Raw genomic sequence first — 20,554 nt, 5'->3', positions numbered from 1 at the left:
TGCTCAAATGTTGTCTCTCTCCTCTGATGCCTCTAATGAATGCCCAGCGGAAAGTGGGCACTCCCCACCTTCACTTTCCATCACCCTTCTGTTCTTCATTGCACTTAGCAAATGGTGGAGAATGATCCTTTTAGTCATGATTTTAACCTGCTTCATTCAGTGTCCCCACCAGAATGCAAATCCCATGTGCACAGGAAGCTGTCTTGTTCTCTAACATGTACCCAGTTTCTGAAACAGAGTCTCTCTCAGAATATGCTCTCAATCAAATGTTTGTTGAATGAATCTGCTTTGTAGGAGCCCAGCGCTGTGACCACCAGAGAGACAAAGTTCCGATTCCCACTCTTCCTGAGACAAGTGTCTGTGATGTTTCTTCCTAGGATCGCCAGCCAGTGTCCTTGGCCTTCACCTTGAGATAACAGGCTGGTGTCTGTGGCTCTCAGAGGGTTGGGCCGGATTTGTGGCCAGCTCCTACAGGAAGATCACATCACACCCGCAAACACCCCAAGCTTCTCAGCTCCGGTTAGGTTCTCCTCTGACAAACCTTGCTAATGTCCTTGACTTTTCACTCTTCAGGCTTGTAGCCAGGAAATACAATACCTACTGGAGGTGAGCTCTTAGGAACAAAGGATGAGCGCTCTCTCTTTAAATCAATTGTTTTACACAAAAGCTCTACTTTTTATTTTTCCCTTCTCCATCTCAATATCAGATATTCCAAATCCTAAATCCTTAGGAATGGTATTTGGGCACTATTCCTAGGCCCCTGAAAGGATTGCCTGTGCTGATTTAGATGTGGGAGTAATGTTCAAATGTCATTAAGAGACCTTGCCAAAATCAGCTCCATGAATCCCATTTCTGCATCTGCTGTAACAATGACACTAAGGTCTCTGGTCACACGGACCCTAAGGGTCTGCTAGTTCTGAGAGCTAAATGCTAGACCGGCTTCGAATTCTTCATGGAAGTGGGGGTGGGGGAGGATAGAGGGGCTGAAAGAAGAGAACAGAGGAGGGAAGGGAAAGAAAAGATGAGCCAACATTTTTTTAAAAGCTTTATTTATGCATACAAGACCTACGGTACAGGCCAGAGGTGCGAGGGGTGAGAGGATTCACCAGAGACAGAGTGGGGAGCAGAACAGGCAGATCGACTGAAATACATTGATGAGGGGAGCAGCAGGGGAGACAGGAGAGGTCTGCTTTGCTGTGTGGGTCAGCTCCCTGGCCAGGGATTGAACTCATGCCGCAGTAGCTGCAGACAGCTTCGTAGTGCTGAGACTTAACCCCTTGTGCCACCAGGAAGGCCCCTGAGCTAGCATTTTTTTAAAAAACGACCTGCATTGCCACCTTAGATATATTGTTCTGTTTCTTTCTCACTGAAATAATCATTGAAGTGTGAAAAAAAAATGTATTGAGTGCCTACTATAGACCAAGCATTATGACACTTGAGATATATCAGTGACCCAACCACACAGTGATATCTGCCTGTGTGGACTTTATATTCTAATGGCAGAAGACAGACACGTAAATAGTGAAAATTTTAAGCACTTAAGTTACTAATTTATAATTCATAAATTTGTTAATGTAGAATTTATTATAGATTATGTCATAATCTACAATAGGACATATTATAATAATCTTATATGTTGTATAAAATACAGAATATACTATTATAGAGCATACATACTATACATGTTAGAGAACAATATATCAATAGATAGAATATATCTTATGTATTGTGTAAGTATAGAATATATAGAATAGATTATAGATTATCTTCTGTATTATATAATGTATGGAATTTCTTATATATAGTATATATTCATAAATAAATTAGCCAGTATTAACCAGAAGGTAAAATGTGCCTTCACAAAAGAAAAGATTATGGGGACAGCAGAGTGGGAGGGAAGAGTTAATGAAAGAGAGGGTTAATGAAAGGGTTAATGAAAGAGAGAGGTGAGACTGGGTCTCCCTAAGAAAGAGACACTCGCAAAGACTCAGAGGATGTGAGGGCATCAGTTCTATGTAATTGACTATTTCCCCTTCCTCTTGGCCTTCAAAAAGATCAGAACCAAATTTAAGGCACAAGTCCAGTACCCTAGAGGCCTCTATGGTCTGCAAATCTGTGGCCTCTGTCCTTGAAGAGGCAGGAGAGGGCAGTGGTTATGGGCATGAGTTCCAGAATCGGGTAGATCAAATTCTGACTCTGCCACTTAATAGCTGTGTGACTTTGGGCGTCATATTTAGTCTCTGTGAGCCTCAGTTCCCTAGACCACAAAATTAAAAGAATGACGGCACCTACTTCAAGGGCTTCTTTTAAGGATCAGGTGACATAATGTGCACAAATTCCTTTATTTGCAGGAAGAACTCAATAAAACCTGGCTGAATTATTAAGCCTTGGTCTTGTCTCTCAACGTTTATTTACATTTTCCTTCATCCTAATACTCTACTTTTATCGATATTTTAACATTGTTTTATGGTTTCTGTTCCTGTGGTAAGCTACCTCAAATCCTCTGTGGATTGGCGTGGGTTATAAATAAGTAAATAAATAAATAAAAATCTGGATGGGAAACAGTTTCACTGAAGCAAAACATTTCATTAGAGGGAAGTGTAAGTGAGGCCAAAAGCATGAAATATTGAAATACTGACTCTCACCTCTAACCATCTATCAAAAATCACCAGCAAGACACTCTGTTTCCTCAGATCATCTTTCACCACCCCCACCTCCTCTTCCCCAAACCACCCTCCCTCCCTCCATCAAGAGGATACATGAGTCACACAAATGGCCCAGTATGCTTAAGTCCTCCCGACCTCACAGCTGCTTCATTGTCATGTGCCTCATAGAACTCATCTTTCCCAACATGAGGAGAAAAGAAATTAATGGGATCTATTTCCATGGGGTTGGGGTTAGGAGAGAGGGGTGCTGGTTCAGTGCACAGAGTCAGGTGTTGGTTAGAATCTGCCTGGAGCACTGGCTGCCATGTTTACCCCGCGGCCATCCAGACCAAGCATCATGGCCTGCTTGGTTACATTTGATCCTTCCCCTCTTCCCATAGGAAACTACTTGTGATACAAGAAGACCTAGCTGGGTTCTATGTCCTTCCTAAGCAGGAAAAAAAAAAAAAAAAAAAAAGACTAATCAAGGCCCAGTGCAGGGCCTGAAATAAGTGCCCTTCATCCACAAACATGTACTGACAGTCCCTTCTGTGCTGGGAACTGAGAGAAGAAACCCCGTCCTGGCCCAGGAATTCATTATGCCCTTGGGGAAAAGGACAAGGAATCAATGTCACAGTGGAGAGAAAAGAAAGAGGGTGGAGTGTCCCTGGGAATATGAGGGAAGGCTCCGTGAAGGAGGTATTTGCGCTGGACCTTAAAAATTAGGTGAGGGCCTCCCCGGTGGCGCAGAGGTTGAGCGCTGGGTTGCGAAGCTGCCCGCGGCCTCTGCGGCGCCGGTTCGATCCCCGGCTGCTCCCCGGCCACCGGAGGAGGGTCCCGCATGGCGTGCAGACCTCTCCTGCCGCCCGCTGTTCCCCTCAGCAGTGTACTTCGGTCCTTCTGCCTGCTCTGCTCCCCGCTCTGGCTCTGGTGGATTCTCTCACCCTCCTGCGCTTCTGACTGTACCCAGTGCTTGTATAAATCAATCAATGAATCAATCAATGTTGTATAAATAAATACATAAATCTTTTTTAAAAATTAGGTGAGTATTTAGCTATCAAAGAAAGATAAACTCATGCCATTTGCAGCAACATGGATGGAGCTGGAAGGGATCATGCTCAGTGAAATAAGTCAGAAGGAAAAAGAAAAAATCAGATGGTTTCACTCATAGGAGAAATATAGGAGAACCAAACAAGGGATGGTGGGGCAGGGGGAGGGGAAATACAAACTAGCAGGCAAACTATAAATCAGAGACATTCAGCAGGGGAGAGAGAGGGAGAGGGGTCAAAACAGGGTAGGGAAGCCTGCAAGAGACTATAATCATGGTTCACCAGTGACTTGGAGGTGGGAATTTTATGGGCACCCCTGAAAGGAGAAAGCAAACATTGTACAAAATATTAACAACGATGTAAAAACATATATATGTATATGTATATAGAGAGAGACACACACACAGACATACATATATACATACATATATATATATATTTAAATTAGGTAAGATGGGGGGAGGGGGAGGACCAGAATTCCAAGTTGAAATCACGGCATAAACAAAAGGCTAGAGGTAGAGAAATAGAGTTTGTTTACAGAACAGAGTGGTCTGGTGAGACTGTAGAACTGAGATGCCAGAGGATAGAAGTAAGAGCTGGCAGAGAAGGCTCAGTGAGCATCATGGTCAGGAAACACAAAATAAAAGCAGCAATAGAGAAAATGGGGACAGTGGGCCTACAATCCTATTTCAATAGGATGGCACAGAAGGCCCCTCTGAGGGGGAGATATTTAAGAGGTGAAAAAATAGGCCAAGTGACTACCTAGGGGAAGAATTTCCAAACAAAAACAACAACAAAATCAGCAGTGCAAAGGTCCTGAGGCCACAGAGTGGCCCCCATTTTGGTAATTCACAAGAAAGGCCAGTATGACTGGAGTGGTAGGTGGTGAGGTTAGAGAGTTCAAAGGCAGGCAGCCCATGATAATCTTGCAGGGTTCATAGGCCATTTAGCTTGTGCTTGGATGGATAAAAAGGAGAACCACTGTAGGATTTCCAGGACAGGAGCAGCCTGATCTGCCTTACATTTTAAAAGGATCCCTCTGAGTGCTGTGTAGAGAATCAACTGCAGGGGGCAGAGGGTGGAAGCAGAGAGACCAGTAAGAAGGCTATTGCAGAAATCCAAGGAAAGAGTATGATGGCTGGAACCAGACCGAGGTGTGGTGGTGTACCTCGGTCCCCCCAAAAAAATGGAGTTTAGGAAACCTGCCCCGTGTACAGAGCAACGCTTCAAAAAGCCCCACGGGGATGGAATGTCTGTTACCTCCAGCCAGTGGCCAGCCTAGGGAGTGTGGGATTGTGTGGCGCGTGGGTGTCCAGTCCCTGGTGCCCACAAGAAAGCCCAGACCGGGCGCTCCCTGCGACATGCGTCATGAGGGTGAGACCTGGCGGAAGGAGGTCTTGCTCCCCAGAGACTGAACTGGGGAAAGGCAAGGAGGCATCTGCTCCTCCGAGAGCCCTGGAGCATGCGGCACTGTGTGCACCCGGCTTTGCGGCCACTACGCTTGTGCGGTGTGGGCGTCTGGCGGGCATCATGCGGGGAGCGCCAGAGCACCCCCTCCATGCAACTCTCACCCTCGCCCCCAGCTCTGACTCCTTTGCATCGCGTGCTGTACCCCCTTCTGCCTGCCAGGCCTTCCCCCCAGCGGGCTCAGCGCGCGAGGGCCCTCCGGGGTCCCTCTGGCGGTCGCGAGAGAGGCGCAGCCCGGGTTCGGGGCTCCGGGGAGAAGAAAATCATGAATGAAACGGTTGCGAAGCTCCCTCTCCCCCGCCCTCCCGGCGCAGGCAACCTCTGCGCTGCGGGGGAGCCTGGGGGACTCCGAGCCGAGCCGCCGGGGGAGGAGGGGTCCTGAGATCAGGGTCGGGGATCACGGGTCTGCGATCCGGCCCCTTTCGGACGCTGGGCGCCGCCGGAGGTCCCCGCGCCCCGCCTGCCGCCCCGCGGGCCCTGCGCAATCCCCGGGGAGCGGCCCCAGCCCGCGGACGGGCGCGCCCGGGGGAGGGGCGGAGCCGGGGCCCGGGCGGCCGAACCCACCCGGCGACGGCGCCCCCGCGACTCCGCGGCTGAAGCACATTTGGTGGAGCGAGGGGGGCGCGCGCGGAGCGCGGGACGGACGGACCGACAGACGGACGCCCCCGCACACGCAGACGCACAGAGCTCGGCGCGGCCCCCGCCACACACACACACACACACACACACTGGCGCGCACGCACACACACTCGCTCAGACACACACCGGCACACGCGCAGGCACACGCAGACTCGCGCGCGCACATCCTCCCGCCAGCCTGCCAGCCCGCTCGCCGGCGCCCGGAGCCCGCTCTGGCCGGTAAGTGGGGCGCCTCGTCGCGCCTTTGTGTGGGGAGCCGGCACGCCGAGGGCGCGGGGTCCCTCCCGGGCAGCCCCGCCACGGAGACCTCCAGCCCCCCGGGGCCCAGAAGCCAGCGCCCGCCCCCGCCACGCCCCCGTGGGGCTGCCGGCGCCCCCGGGCTGGGGGAGGGGTTCCTCTCGCAGGGCAGTGGGCTCGGCGCTGGGTGGCCGCCGCTGCCACTCCCCACGAAGCTCGCGAGTGGGGCTGAGGAGGGGTCGGGAGAGTCGCCTCGGTGCAAGCCCCTGCGGGCGAGACTGGTGCGTGGCTCTGGATTCCGTGGCCTCTCGCCTCTCGGGAGCTGAAGCCCCGCGGGGAGGTTGGCGATGGCCTCCAGACTGCTGGCCCAGACTGCCAGCCTTCCCTTAGCTTCACCACCCCCTAGCGTGTAGCTTAAACCACCCGCTTCCCATCCAACTCCCAAATAAAAACCCAGCGTGTTCCCTTCCCTCTGCAAGCCCCTTCCCCCCCCCCCCCCAGCTGAGGCCCAGGCCCCTGCAAAACCTCCACACTGCCCTGGTCAGATCTCTGAGGGGCTTATCTTACCAAGGATCAGGTGGCTTAGAGTGTCAGGACCAGATAAACCTTGGGAACTCCTTTAACACCCTCATTTTACAGGTGGAGAAACTGAGGCTCAATGAGATGGCTTGACCTAGGTCACCCGAGAGTTCGTGGCAAAGCCTGCATTAGAATTAGGATCCCAGGCTTCCAGACTCATTTCCCTATACATGTAATTTGATCCTATTCCCATTGAAGCCCCAGAACCCAAAAAATTCATTGAGTGTACCAGGAAAGTCTTTGTGCTTCCAGCCATGCCCCTCCAGGAGCAGCAGGTGCCAGTCTTTTGCTCAAATCCTGACTGTAACAAAAGGAGGAAGAAGGTTGGCCTTCAATATACCTCTTTTTGGTCTCCAAGGAGAGCCCTCTTATGCAGGCATTCCAGGTTTGAGATTTAGTTTGGGAGACTGAAGCAGCCCTAGGCAGGAAAATAGATTTCAGGGATTTCATCTGGTGTTCCCCAGAGTTACTAGCCTGTATCCTCCTTTGGACCAGGGGACATGGCATTCACTGTTGCCCTCTCTGACCAAACTGCTTGCCCTCCTAGCCACCCTCACCTCCTCCTTGTGTGCCTAGGCCCTCTAGTTCAGCTGGGCTCCTTTCTTCAACCCTTTGTAGAAGTCCCCACTCCTTCATTTCCGGCCACCTCTTCCTCCTTGATGTCCGATGAGCGTGGCCTCTTGCTGTCTCTGACAAAGCTGCTGGGCAATCTTGAGTTACAGACAACACAAGGCTCAGGTGGTGGTTCAGGGCAGGGCTGCCTCAAGGGCAGCTGGGTGTCCCCAGAACTGAGCCTGATGCCTGGAGCAGAGCAGGCGCCTGAGAGGTACGTCAGAGGAGCGCAAGCTGGATCGTAGTGAATGAAGTCAGTCACCTTTGTGGAGACTGCTTGCATGGGATAGTGGCAAGCTGGGGCAGGGGTGGGGGGCAATGTTCAATCTCTAGGAGCCTGAGACTCTTATGAGCTTCCTTTTGAGTAAGATGAGCATCTTGGCATGGAGTGGCCCAAGGTGACCAAATGCCATGACTCCAGGGCCACCATTCACATTGTTGTTGGCATAAATGGCACTGGGCTTCAGACTTCATAATGAGTGGCATTTGCTCGGTTTTTACAAAACAGTGACCCCACCCTGAGAGTCTGAAGATCTGGGTTCCATGCCTGGTCTTCTCCTCACCAGCTCAACAGTTTCAGTAAATGCTTATAACTGCTCTGGGTCTCAGTTTCTCCATCCAGAAAGTAAGATCATTGGCCTGGACATTTTCAGAATATCTTTCAGGTCTGAACTATTGTGGGGGGTGGGGTGGGAGATGCATTTATTTATATAACTGTGGGCCTGCTTTTCCTCTTCTGTTACTCTGTAAAGGAACAAGATGAGATGAGATCATTTATGTAGGGTGTTTAGCACAGTGCCTGGGGCACAGAAAATACTCAGGAATTGGTAGTTATTAATACCATTAGGGCACCAGCTTTATGAATAAACCGTCTTTCAAATTGCCCAAGGACTAGGAATTTTAGTTTCAAAGACCCTACCTCAAAATATCCCCCCCCCCCACTTACTGATTGATGGAATTAGGGCTCAACCAGCCTAAGATATCCATGAAACCTCCCTGCGAGAATTGATACTTTTATTTATCCATTATTTTGCATAAGCATGAATGAATTTAATAATTTATATAGTGTCAAAGCTTTTCCTGCACTTTGTCAGGACTATCATTCTCATTTCGCAGATGGGGAAGCTCAGACTCACAGCTGAACTTATCTAAAGATGTGTACCCTAAAAGTCTCAGAACCAGAGAGCTTGCCGCTGACGTCATTTCTCTCCAGATTCTGAACTTTTCTGCCTCACATTGCTGGTCCTTTACAAGACATGTCCTCAAAGCAAGAGAGAGAACTCCCTGAGAAGGGCCTTATTCTTCTGGAAGATTAGAAATGACTTCTGGGAGAAACTAGGTAGCTAGAAGCTCGGTAGCCCCAGTTGAGCTGCCTAAATGATTTGTATCATAGAAGAAAAGGGGGAAATATTTCAAGTAGTGGAAACAGCATGAGCAGAGAACAGGGAGTGGGTACTTCTAGGACATGTATAGCAACTAGAAAGCAGTTCATCCCAAAGGGAGTGAAGAGGATGAAAGAAAAGTGCTGAGAAAGATGCTGGGTAGGAGGATGGAGTCAGTACCCGGGGGCACTGAATGCCAAGTCAAGGGATTGGTCTTTAGTGTTTGAGTGGGAGAGAGACATGATCAAACCTGGCCATTAGGAACCTTGCGTGGCTGCCCCGTGGAGGGTGCCCTTGCTGCCAGGGCACCCCAGGAGGAAACAGTGACAGTGTGGTCTCGGTGAGAGATTAGGAAGGCCTGGACTGCGGGTGGATATAAAAATAAAGAGAGAAAGAAGTTGATGTGGGAGGCCACAGTGTCACAGAAATTGGCAGCTGATTGATGTGGGCGCTGGAGGGAGGAAGGAACGAGAAGCAATGGCAAGATTTTGTACTTGAGTGGCCAAGGATGCCATTCACAGAAAGAGCCCAACAGGAGGGGAAGTGGAGAGGTTCAGGAGTGGGAGTCATGGATTTGACAGGGAACCATGATGATGACTCCTGCAAGCTGTTCACAAAGCAGCCCAAACTGTCAAGAGTCAGTCTGGCCGGCCATCCATCCATCCATCCACCAATCCATCCATCCATCCATCATCCATTCATTCTCCAATTACATATAAGTATCCGTTAACATACAGGGTTGTTCTAGGCTGTGGAATACATTTCTGTAAAAGACAGACTTACCCAAGCTCTACCAGGGGACACAGGAAAGAACATAAAAGCAAAGATGTAACATGTCAAGGGGTGAGCCATTTTCTGGAGAAAAATGAAGCAGGGTAAGGAGTGTCTGCAGGGAAGAGTGGCAGAAGAGCTTTTCCTTTAAAAGAATTTTCTTTGAAGAAATGGCATTTGAATAAAGACTTGAATGAAGTGAGGAGACCTGGGGGATACCATTTTAGGAAAGAGACCACAAGTGCAAAGGCCCTGGGATAAGCTTGGTGTTTTCAGGGAACAGCAAGTGTGGCTGTAAAAATTAGGCAAGGAAGAATGGTAAGGAAAATAGTAGGAGGGAGGACTAGAGCCAGATCATGTGGATGCTCACAGGCCTGAGGAATAACAAGTCACACCCTGTTGAGGCCAAGCAAACCTGAATCCTAGGCTTGTGTTCTTTGTGTTTAGGAAACCAAGGCTGAGATCCGGCAGTGGCCCACTAAATAGTTCTTAAATGAATGTAGAAAACAACCGTTTATGTACAAAACTTCCTACCTTGGGCTTATATGAACCTATCAGTAAGGATATTATGGCATAGTCAGGGCATAGTAGGCTGTAGTATGATCGAAATGATAAAGCTCAGATGATTTGAATGTCTGTGTTGTCATTCGAGTATGAATATTTGAGTCAAATCTGCATATTTTATTCACTATGGCTTGCTATTATAACACTATTGACTATTGACTAAGACTAAATACTAAAACATACCTGAAATGACTGTAAGACAATTAAAATGGGTTACATTTCTGGTCTTCCCTCTTCTCCCTTCCAGCATAAAATGCTCAGCCTTCTGGCTTCATTTCAGGGATTCCCTTGTGCCCTCAGCCATTTTCCTGGTTGAAATTTCAAAGAAGCTCATCTCTAGCACAAAAGCCTTTATTTGCAGCACAAGGAATGATTATCTTCTCCATAAACTGACAGATTTCCAAAAAGGCAGAGAGGGTAGTAGGGAGGGAGAAATTATTTATAGAAGTATAAATTCTTCAAGCACCCTATTAATTGTTTAAATGGATCTGCAAGTGGGGATGCATAAACTCCAGAAGGTGGCTTAATCATTTAAAGCTTTTGTTTGCATTAAGTGGGACACAGGGGATGTGCAAACCTTTCAAAATATATGGCACCCTTTACCAAGACTTGAACCAACTCACCAGGAAATATAGATGAGCCAGTGTTCTTACCAGCACAGCTGTCTGGGTGGAATTACCAGTGTTCAGATCTAAGCTTCCTCGTGATTAAGTGACCTGGAGCAAGATGCTTTTCCTCTCTCAGCTCTGGGAGGTAGGGTTTGGGTTTCTAGCATCTCTGCAGGCTTCATCTCTGTGACTCTGATATTGGTAGGTCCATGAACATTATCTTCCTGGAGGACGGTGATCATTGTCACACACTGGGGTGTGGCTCCCTGCGACACTAAGATGATTTGGTGGGTGGGATGGGTCAGCAGACAGAGCCAGATATTAGGCTGGACCTTGTGAGGGAGAAAGGTGATGTGCTAGAATCAGGGGCTCATCATGGTCCAAATTCCATCTGTTTCTGCTTGTCTTCTCACCTCTAGAAACTGGAAACTCAGGTCAACCTAAGAAAACAAATAACTAAAACTCTTAGCTTTTAAGCAGTGTCACCACCAAAAAATCTCTTCTTTGCCTTAAACTATGGCATCATGGAAAGTAAGATTTTCCCCCAATTGGCCACATCATCTCCATCTTCTCTGCGTCTGATGAGATGTGGAAAGAGCACGTTGGCACCAGTGTCTAGCAACACTTGGAAATTCCCCGACTCTTGTAAGGAAGAAAGCTTTGCCCTCTTGAGCCGCAGCACATGAAGCAAAAATGACCCTCCTTCCTGTGCTCTTGAAGCATCTTTCTCTCAAGTCTCCATACCTGCAGTGCGGGGTCAGGTTGCAAAGGGATCCCTTGAGCTAGATCAGGGAGTGAGCATCTTGGTGAGAATTCCTAACTTGAGGATGAACTGCCCATGGCCAAATCTCCTGGTTTCTGTGATGGCAGAAGACCCTGAATTACCCTTCCTTTTCATAGCAAGGTGACTGGTTGAAGCCATTAGAGATACGTCCCTAACATCATCTTGTCTTCTCCCCTTCCCCCAACCCTCTGGCAGCATCTCAGGAGGAATTTATGGGCTTCACTGGTGAGTGGCATGTGGGTGTCTGGAGACACCTCCAAAGATTATGCATTTCATCATCTGCCTAAGAGGGTCACCAGCCTTCAAAAAATAAATTCCATTGTGAAAATAATACAACCATACATTGTAAAATTAATGCAGCTGTACATTAACAAATATAAGAGAACCAGGATTATACTTGTCCTATTCTTTCTAGATGTGTGTTTTTTAATAGTTGAACCAGGAGCCCAAAGTCACAGGGGGTATGACAGAGAGGCACCCAACTCTGTCAGATTTCAGATAGAGTCCTTCCAGCATTTTTGTGCATTTGGTTGGGTGCTTTTAAAAAAAAAAAAAGTGATGAAATTCATACAATGTACTATTTTAAGGGCACAGTTTAGTAGCATTAAGTACTTTTGTATTTAAATCACTCTTGTACAGCCATCATCCACAGAACTCTTTCCACTTTGCAGAACTGAATAATAATTCCTCTGTCTCCTGTCCCCACCAGCCTCTGACCACTTCTATTCTACTTTCTGTCTTCATCAATTCAGTCATTCTAAGTATTTTCCCTTTTGTGTCTGACTTATTTCACTGCATGTAATGTTCTCAAGGTTTATCCTTAGCATGATCTAGCATGTGTCAAGTGTGTGTCAGAATGTTCTTCCTTTTTGAAGCTGAATAGTATTCCATGCATGTACATGCCACATTTTGTTTATCCACTCATCCACCAGTGGAAAATTGGGTTACTTCCGTCTTTTGATTATTGTGAATAATGCTGCTATGGACATTGATATAAAAGTATCTGAGCTCTTGCTTTCAATTATTTGGGGTATATACCTAGAAGTGGAATTGCCAGCACATATGGTAATTGTGTTTACTTAACTTTTTTTATGGTATTTTGTGTACTCAGCATGACAAAGGCCTCTGAACAAAGTCTTACGACTGGAGGGTCCAGGAAAAAACTTAATTTTTTAAGTGAATTTTGTATAGATTCTGCTTGGCCTTGGAGGAACAGAATACAAGTGAATCCAGCCTCCATTTCTGAAAAGTGACTGTGATTTAGAGGCAGCATGGGCTGAAAAAAGAAACTCTTGAAAGAGATCTTAATGGATAGAATTCGTTCATGCTGCAAGTGTGTACTGTGCAGGAAATCAGCACAACCCCTGCGCCTGCCCACAAGGGGCTTATGTCTGTTGGCTGCAGGTACACACTACCATGATAATAAGCTAACTTATAAGCTCTCACCCAGTCTTCATCACAGGTCCATACAGGGGTCTTTAAAAAAAAATGTTTATTAATTTATGCATACAAGAGCTGGAGTGTGTACAAGGCCAGAGGTGTGGGGAGGGTGAGAGGATTCAGCAGAGACCGAGTGGGGAACAGAACAGGTAGATCTACTGAAATACACTGCTGAGGGGAGCAGCAGGTGAGACAGAAGAGGTCTGCTGCACCATGTGGGTCAGCTCCCTGGCTGGGGATTGAATTCATGCTGCAGTGGCTGTGGATTGCATCATAGTGCTGAGACTTAACCCCTTGCACCACCAGGGAGGTCCCATACAGATGTCTTTATTATGCTCAGTTTCCTGGTGAGGAAGCATACTCAGAGAGCTTGAGTAACACATCAAGAGCCCACAGCAAGTATGTAGCAGAGTTCAGACTCAGGCAGTAACTGTGCTGTGGTGCTGAGCTGAGGCTGTAAGAAGACCCAAGGCCTCTGCCCAGCATGGAGCTCATGAAGTCTTCCTGGAGGAAGGGGTCGCGCAAGCACTATGGTGTCAGTTTACTGGGTTTTTGCTGTGGGCCCTGATTCCAGAAAATGGTTTTCTGTAGCAGCAGTAGCAGCATCCAGCCCTCTAGTCTCCCCAAGCTCCCTGCCTCAGGGAGACCCCAGTTCAGAGGATGAGGATTATTCATCCTCTGATGCTTGTGGTGAGGCAGGGAAGTCAGGTGGGTGTTTCCTGTTCCCTCTCACAGCTGCTGCCTCTTGACTACCCTTGTAGGCCTGCTCCCAACCCCTTACAGGGACATCCCAGGGCCCCTCCTGGGCCTGGGCAGCTGTGGGCCAGCATTCTGGAGTTGCCCAAATACAAGCCCAGAGGCAGCAGTGAAGGTCATATGTACACCTTCTGTGTGACTTTGCTGCCCAAGATGCCTGCAACTTGTAGGTTCCCATCAGTGCCATAGCCCTGCCCTATCCTAACCCCAGTGCAGCCATTTCTTTCTGCTCTTTAAACTCCCTGGAACTCCCTGCAGCCTGTAGTAGTGTTTTGCAACAGTGACCCTCTTGTCCTCTGAGGGGAGAGTTCTTTATTGTGGAAGCATCCCGAGCCCCATCCCCTCATAATTTGCCACCAGCGCCCCCTCAACCATCGTGATAACCAAGAACCCTCACACACATTTCAAAGTGTATTTTACAAACAGGGACTTGTACAAGCTGTGAGTGTTCAGTTCAGTGAGTTTTCACCATCACCAGGATTTTCTCTTTCTCCTTTCCAGTCAGTACCCACCTCAGAGGGTTGCTATTTTTCCTGTCACTGTAGATGAGTTTTGATAAGTGGATTCCTACAGGATGAGGCCTTTGGTGGCGTCCTTTTTGAGAGCCGTTGTTCTCTTGCATCCCCAGGTCCCTGGCACACAGTTTTCTAAATGCAGCCAGAATGTCCATCCCTGGGCCCTGGGGCCCTTGAGAAGCCATGGCCAGTGAGTTCAAGTCAGCACATCTTAGCCTGATGCACAAAGTCCTGCAGGAGACCTGAGTCAGCTCCTGGGCCTGCTCTCCAGCCACCCTGAGGTGCCCTCCTCCTTCCTGCACACCTGGACCTTCCAACTTTCTGAGCCTTGCCCCTGCCGAGTCCTCTGCCCTCCTTGCCAGCTGAGCTCTGGCTTGTCCTTGAGATGCTCGGGCCTCACCTCACCATGCTACGCCCATCTGGGCAGTCCTGTGAGCCAACCCCAGGTGGCATTCAGCTCATTTCTGTCTGTGCTCACAGACTGGAAGCTGATTGAAGGCAGGAGCACGGCCTTAGCCATCCGTGTATTCCCCAGATGCGCGAGGATAGGAAAGAAAGGGATGTAAGATTATAGTAGGCCTTGCCTCAAGGTTGTCTTGGAGATAAACTGGATTTTTAAAAACTGCAAAATACATCCCAAACCATCCTCTGAAACTGATAAAAGAAGGTGATCCAAAATGACAGTGTAATCTCTGACAACAGATGCAAAATGTGGAGTGAAACTCACTCCCAGTGAGGCAGAGACCTCCAGCCCTTCCCCAAAGTCCTGGCATCATGAGGAATGTGATCTATAAGTGCAGAGTAGTCAGAGAGTCAAGGAGACCCTGGGAAGAGATCACAGTAAATCAGGAAAGGCTGCCTGGAAGAGGCAAGTTCCAAGGATTTTCAAAAGAACTCTGTTGAGTGACATAATCAGGAGTAATCCATAAAAAGCCTTAAAGCTTCCAAGACAACCTGATCAGTCCACTTGTGACCCTCATCCTGAGTCTCACACAGCTGCCCCCTTCCCTCCTCCTCCTCTTCTCTTCAACGTCTTTCTGCTTCTCTTTCCCCTACCTTAGTCTCTCCTCTGTATTTTCCTTCCAAACTTGGGTGTCCAGAAAGGAGCTGGATACACATTGTCCTGTCATCCATCCCTCCTCTGCACTCGCTGTCTGTCATGGAGTATCTAGAGGGAGACGTGTCTCTTGCCCTTCTCAGCCCGGGCAGCTCACAGAAGCCAAGGACATGGACGGGAGAGCAAGGGAGCAAGAGTAGGGCGTGGTCCGTGGCCAGGTTCCAAGTCAGAAATCAAGATGCTGGGGAAGCATTCAGCCAGAAGAGAGGTCAGCATGCCCTTGACTCCCTGTGGGGAGAGGGGCCCAAAGGAGGCATGAGCCCAGGGAGGCCTTGAAAGGGCAGGAGGCCACAGCTTGGAGGGGAGGAACAGGAAGGCTGTCTAGGAACAAGGAAAATGGGAGCGAGAAAGGCTGAGATGCTCTTAAGAGGAGGCATGACTAGGAGTTGCAATTTTCTTGGCAGAGAGGTTTTGGGGAATCCTACAAACGTAGGTTTCCAGTTCTCTGGCCCACCCTTCCCAAGGATACCGTGTCTGACTCCAGGGACCTAGAAACAGCCTGGGGCTCTCCAGAGGGGAGAGGAGTCAGTTCTGCAGAGGAGGTCCCCTCATCCTCCACCTGCTTCCCTACACTGCTCTCATTAGCTCCAGAAACACCTGGCAGAGCCCGAGGAAATAGGAAACAGAGCTTTGTAGTTAATGGCACTGCCTGGTACAAAGAGCAGGAGCCTCTCCGGTGCTGGGTTGACTTAGAGGGACCCGGGAAGTGAAGCTTTGAGCCAGGTCAGCACCAGTAACAAGGAGCTTGTCTGCCTCGGGTCACCTAGCACTTTCTGTACTTCAGTCACTTCCTCGGTCTTTACCACAGCCTTATGACAGCTGATTTTTTTGTCCCAGAGGGAGAAACAGAACCTCAGAAAGCTTTGGACTCTGACCCAGGGCCTCGCGGGGAGAAGGTGGCAGAGTGCAGCATTTCAGCCAGGTCCTCTGCATCCAAGTTCAGTCTTTGTCCAGAGGACCGTGGCTGCCTGAAGGTGTGCACCCTCAGAATGGTTGCCTGTCTTAGGTGAAAGATTCTACCTAGGACTGAGGACCTCTGATGACCACCAGCCTTGGCTGCCAGCTGGTCACTGGCCATGGCAGTGAGAGCATCAGCCATCCCGGGCTCCGTCCTGTCTTCTCCACTGGCCCCCTGAGCAGGACCAGAGTGACCACTTTCCCGCTCACATGCCAGGCTCGAGCTGCTCTGAGTGCCTGTAAGCTCCTGTACCAAGTGTGCTCGTGACATCTTCACAAGGTTGTCTTAGGGTCAATGAAATGAGGAGCAGGAAAGCCCATGGCACCTAGTAGGTCAGCAGCTGATATTCATTAAATCTGAATTCAGGCGGTCAGGCAGTCTATGGAGAAACCACTCGGGCAACCCAATTCCAAAGCCTGTACTTTGTGGTGTTTTTAAGGAGCCATTATACATGCTCAAACCCTAACCTACTTTTCATTTATTTTTACCTTGAATTTATGCCTGGTGCCAGAGTACTAAGCATGGGAAAACAGGGAAGTCTGTTTCCAAGACTCTAAAGCTAGTGGTTTAAATAAAGCCTGGGCCTGGGTTTGAGGCAAACTGAAACCTAGTTCTGCCACTTACCAACTGTATATGACCTTGAACAATGACTCATTCTGTCTGAGTCCTAATCTCCACATGTGTAGGAGGGAGATGATAACTGTGTTTAGCTCATAGAGTTACAGTGAGAGATGAATGATGTAATGCATTTAAGCTTTTGGACAGTATTCAGCACACAGTAAGCCCTCAATAAAAGGAGCCTGTGGTGATAGAAAACCACAGGTTTGTGTGCCGGTGGCTCAGTGTGGGGTGAGGATGCCGGCTTCAGTCGATAATTGCCAAACAGAGGGGTGAGAACTGAGGAGGGATAGCCAGGACTTCCTAGGAGAGTCAGGGAGGTTTCTGCTAAGGAGGTGACATTCAAACAGGATCTTAGATGGAAAATAAGACTTTTCCAAGCAGAAAGGAGAAAATGGGGCCTTTCCAGTGAACGGAAGAGTATGTTCCAAGGCATTATAGGTAGGAGACAGCTTCTAACTAAACGGAAATACCAGACACCACCCCCCCCCCGCCCCCATTGAGGTGTGATCACACCTTCACGATTGTGATTGCCTGTTTTCTCCTTGTAAATTAAACTGTGTACCTTGCAGGGGTGGGGAAGGGCCAGAAAAAAGGAAAATGATGTGCTTTCAGACTTAGAGAACGGATGACCTTTGAAAACTGAATTCCTGCTCTTCAGTTGATGTCTGCTGGGGCTTCTGTCCACCACACAGGAAGAACTGTCCATTGAATAGGGCCACCATCCGTAACTGGGGAGAGGGGGGAAGTGGGAGCAGGATCCACCCTCCAGTCTTGAAGGTTGTACAGTCTTTGCCCAGGCTCTATGGACCAAGGCCTTGTTTCCCTGATGCTGGCAGCGCCCTCTGCTGGCACCCAGCCACTCTCACCATCCACCTCATCCACCTTGACAGCCCTGGAATTGGTCCTTAAGGAAGGACACTTCCTTAGAGTTACAGTAATGTAATGATGTAAACGTCATTCAACTCAATCCCTTTGATTTTCATCTGAAGCTACTGAGACTGAAATTAAAGGACATGACTGGCCCTAGCTCAGCCAGTCGCCTGGGACTAGAGCCACTGCATCCTTGACCAGGGAGTACGTTGGCCACTCCAGTAATGGAACATAGCTGCCACGTATACATGCTCACCACCCAAGCCAGTCTCCCAAGGAGAGCTCCCTGGGCTGCTGCTCAGGTGTAGAAACCTGAGGTCATAGTCCAGAGTGGGCCTTCTGGAAGCTCTGTTCCTGAGAAGGACACACAAAGCTAATGACTTATAGTGAGCTCCTTCAGGCGCTGGGCAGGGGAACAAGCACTGGGTGTCTCTGTGGCTCCTGCACTAACCCAGTGTGTGAGCCTAGCAGACTCACTGCACCCTGGTTTCCTCATCTGTAAACTGGGGGTACTGCCCCTTAAGTTTGTGTTGAAGATTTTTTTAAAGAACATATACATGGCACCTGCTACAATCTGTTGACTTAATGTAAACTTGCTTCCTATTTTCAGAGCATTGTTTCCAACAAAGGCTAAAAGCCAGAAGAGAGTAGAGCTTAGGAAGGTGGGCAGGGTGGGGGTGGAGGGGGTGATGTTCAGCCGTCATTAGCTGTGTGACCTGGGGCAGGGCGCTTCACTTCTCTGAATCTCCATTTTCTCATCTAAAAAACACAAGTAATGATAGGATGTTCCTCCTAGGGCTCTTGTAAGGATTGACGTCTGTCTAACCTCTCAGGAAAGAAGGGAAGGAAAAGGGAAGAGAGGGGAGGGGAGGGGGGCGAGGGGAGGGAAGGGAAACATGAAGAAATCCCAAGTGAGCATCTGGGTAAATGACCCTGACCCTGTCCCATGCCTTACTCCCTTTTCACATCTCTCTCGTCAGACTGAATTTCTTTCAGTTCCTTGAATGCATTCTCGTAACTCCAGGCCCCTTCACATGCCCTCCATCTGCCTGCAATACCCCACCCGCTGCTCTCCCATTCCATAGCTGCTGACCCCACTCCTTCATAGCTCCTCGTAGAAATCCTTCCTGGATCTTTCCCTGGCCCTTCTGCCTCATTAGGGGTCTGATCAGCACCACCACAGCACCCCCAGTGCAGCCTGCACTTCTCCCACCAAAGGTGCCACCTGTGTTACTGCTGTCATTTGCTTGCCTGCACTCCCCTTTCATGCCACGAGAGCCTGGAATTCATTACCAGTCCACTGTGACCTGCCCACAGTAGGTGTTTAGTAAACACTAGTTGAATAAGCGAATAGTCCATTCCCTAAGTCAGACTCACATGAAAGATGGGGAACTAGCCAGAGTCCCTCCACAAGCTGGGCGCCTCCAGTGTCTTTCCATCTCCCTGCCCTTGGGTCACTGCCGTGCCACACCTCCAGCTCCTACCAATAGAACAGGATGTAGTAGTCATCATTGATCAGCACATCCCAAACAGAGAACACTCAGACCCTGCGTTGGGATCCAGAACACTCCAGGTTTGCAGTCTACTCAGACATGGAGACAGATGGCTGGACAGTGGACAGCTGGGCAGGGAGGGTGGGCAGCCCAGCAGGATGGAAATAGCAGTGAATGAGTCCTGGGCTTGAGCCTGTCTGTTCCAGAGTTTGCTTCATGCATCAGTCTGGGTGATTTGATTGCCAGCAACAGACACTGACTCTGAGGAACTTAAGCAGAAAAGCCACATGTTAGAAGGCTTGGGGTTATGACATAGAGTTCCATATAACTGACCTCTGGTCTTGGACCCTCTCTGTGCCAAGGGACAGGCAGAACATCCAGGGAAGAGAGTTCTAACTCCCAAAAGGATTCCAGATTTGGTTAACTATCTGAAAACAGCTGTTTGCATACTATGTGACCTGAGGCAAGTCACTTAACCTCTCTGTGCTTTAGTTTCTCCATCTGGATAGTCTAAAGCTGACCTCTTTCATTCACATCTTCAGTGTGATTGCTGCTGAGAAAACTTCCTGCCCTGGCCCCAGATGGTACCTTTCCCCATGCAGACACCCTGCAAATGAATTATAACGGAGTGTGTGTGTGTATGTGTGTGCACTCCTGTGGCTCCCACCACTGAGAAGGGCATGCCCACTCCATGTGCGCGCTCTGGGCCACAGGAGTGCTTCCCATGAGGTCATCAGCCTGTGCTCCCTGGAACCAGCATATCTGCTGCCCCACATGCTGACCGTGCTGATGAAAATGTGGATGGCATTATGGGCCCCTTTCCAGCCATGATCTGCCCTTCTCCAAGTTGAACAGCTCCTAGCAAGATTCCGCCTTCCCAAAGGCCCCAGAACCAATATCCCCAAAACCTGTCATGCCCTCCATTTGACCTTTCACATATATACATTGACAGGCTTAGACCCTGAACACCTGAGATGGGGAGGTGGCCAGGGGGTGGGGAGGTTGCTTCCCGAGTTACCAGAAACCCCTTGGGGGAGGTTAGGTGTATAAGCAGCTAACTGTAAGAGCAGAGCAAAGTAAGAGGCAGAAAGAAATGTGAGTCGGAGTCGGGATGATGGGGAGGGGTGTATTAGAGCCCACTGAGCTAAATTCTTCATGGGAGATTGGGGAGTGCTCCATGGAAGAGGTTGCATCAAAATAATGAGTAAGACTTGGCACAAGGAGGAAAGAACAGTTCAAACTATAGGAACCGTATTAAGAAAGGCCTAGTTTGAGAGAGTGTTGATGTTTGATGGGGTGGAGCTTTGGGAGGGTAGTTAGAACTCTGTTTACAGTGAAGAGTATCCAGAGGGTCCTGGCAGACCCAGGAGGGTGAAGGCCAATGTAGAGGGCTCGTCTGCCTGGGATCCGGTCAGGTGTCCATCCCCAATGAGTAGATCGACAAAAC

This window comes from Talpa europaea (assembly GCF_964194135.1).
Source record: "Talpa europaea genome assembly, chromosome: 1".
Taxonomy (NCBI): Eukaryota; Metazoa; Chordata; class Mammalia; order Eulipotyphla; family Talpidae; genus Talpa; species Talpa europaea.
Note: the sequence above shows the minus strand (reverse complement) of the source record.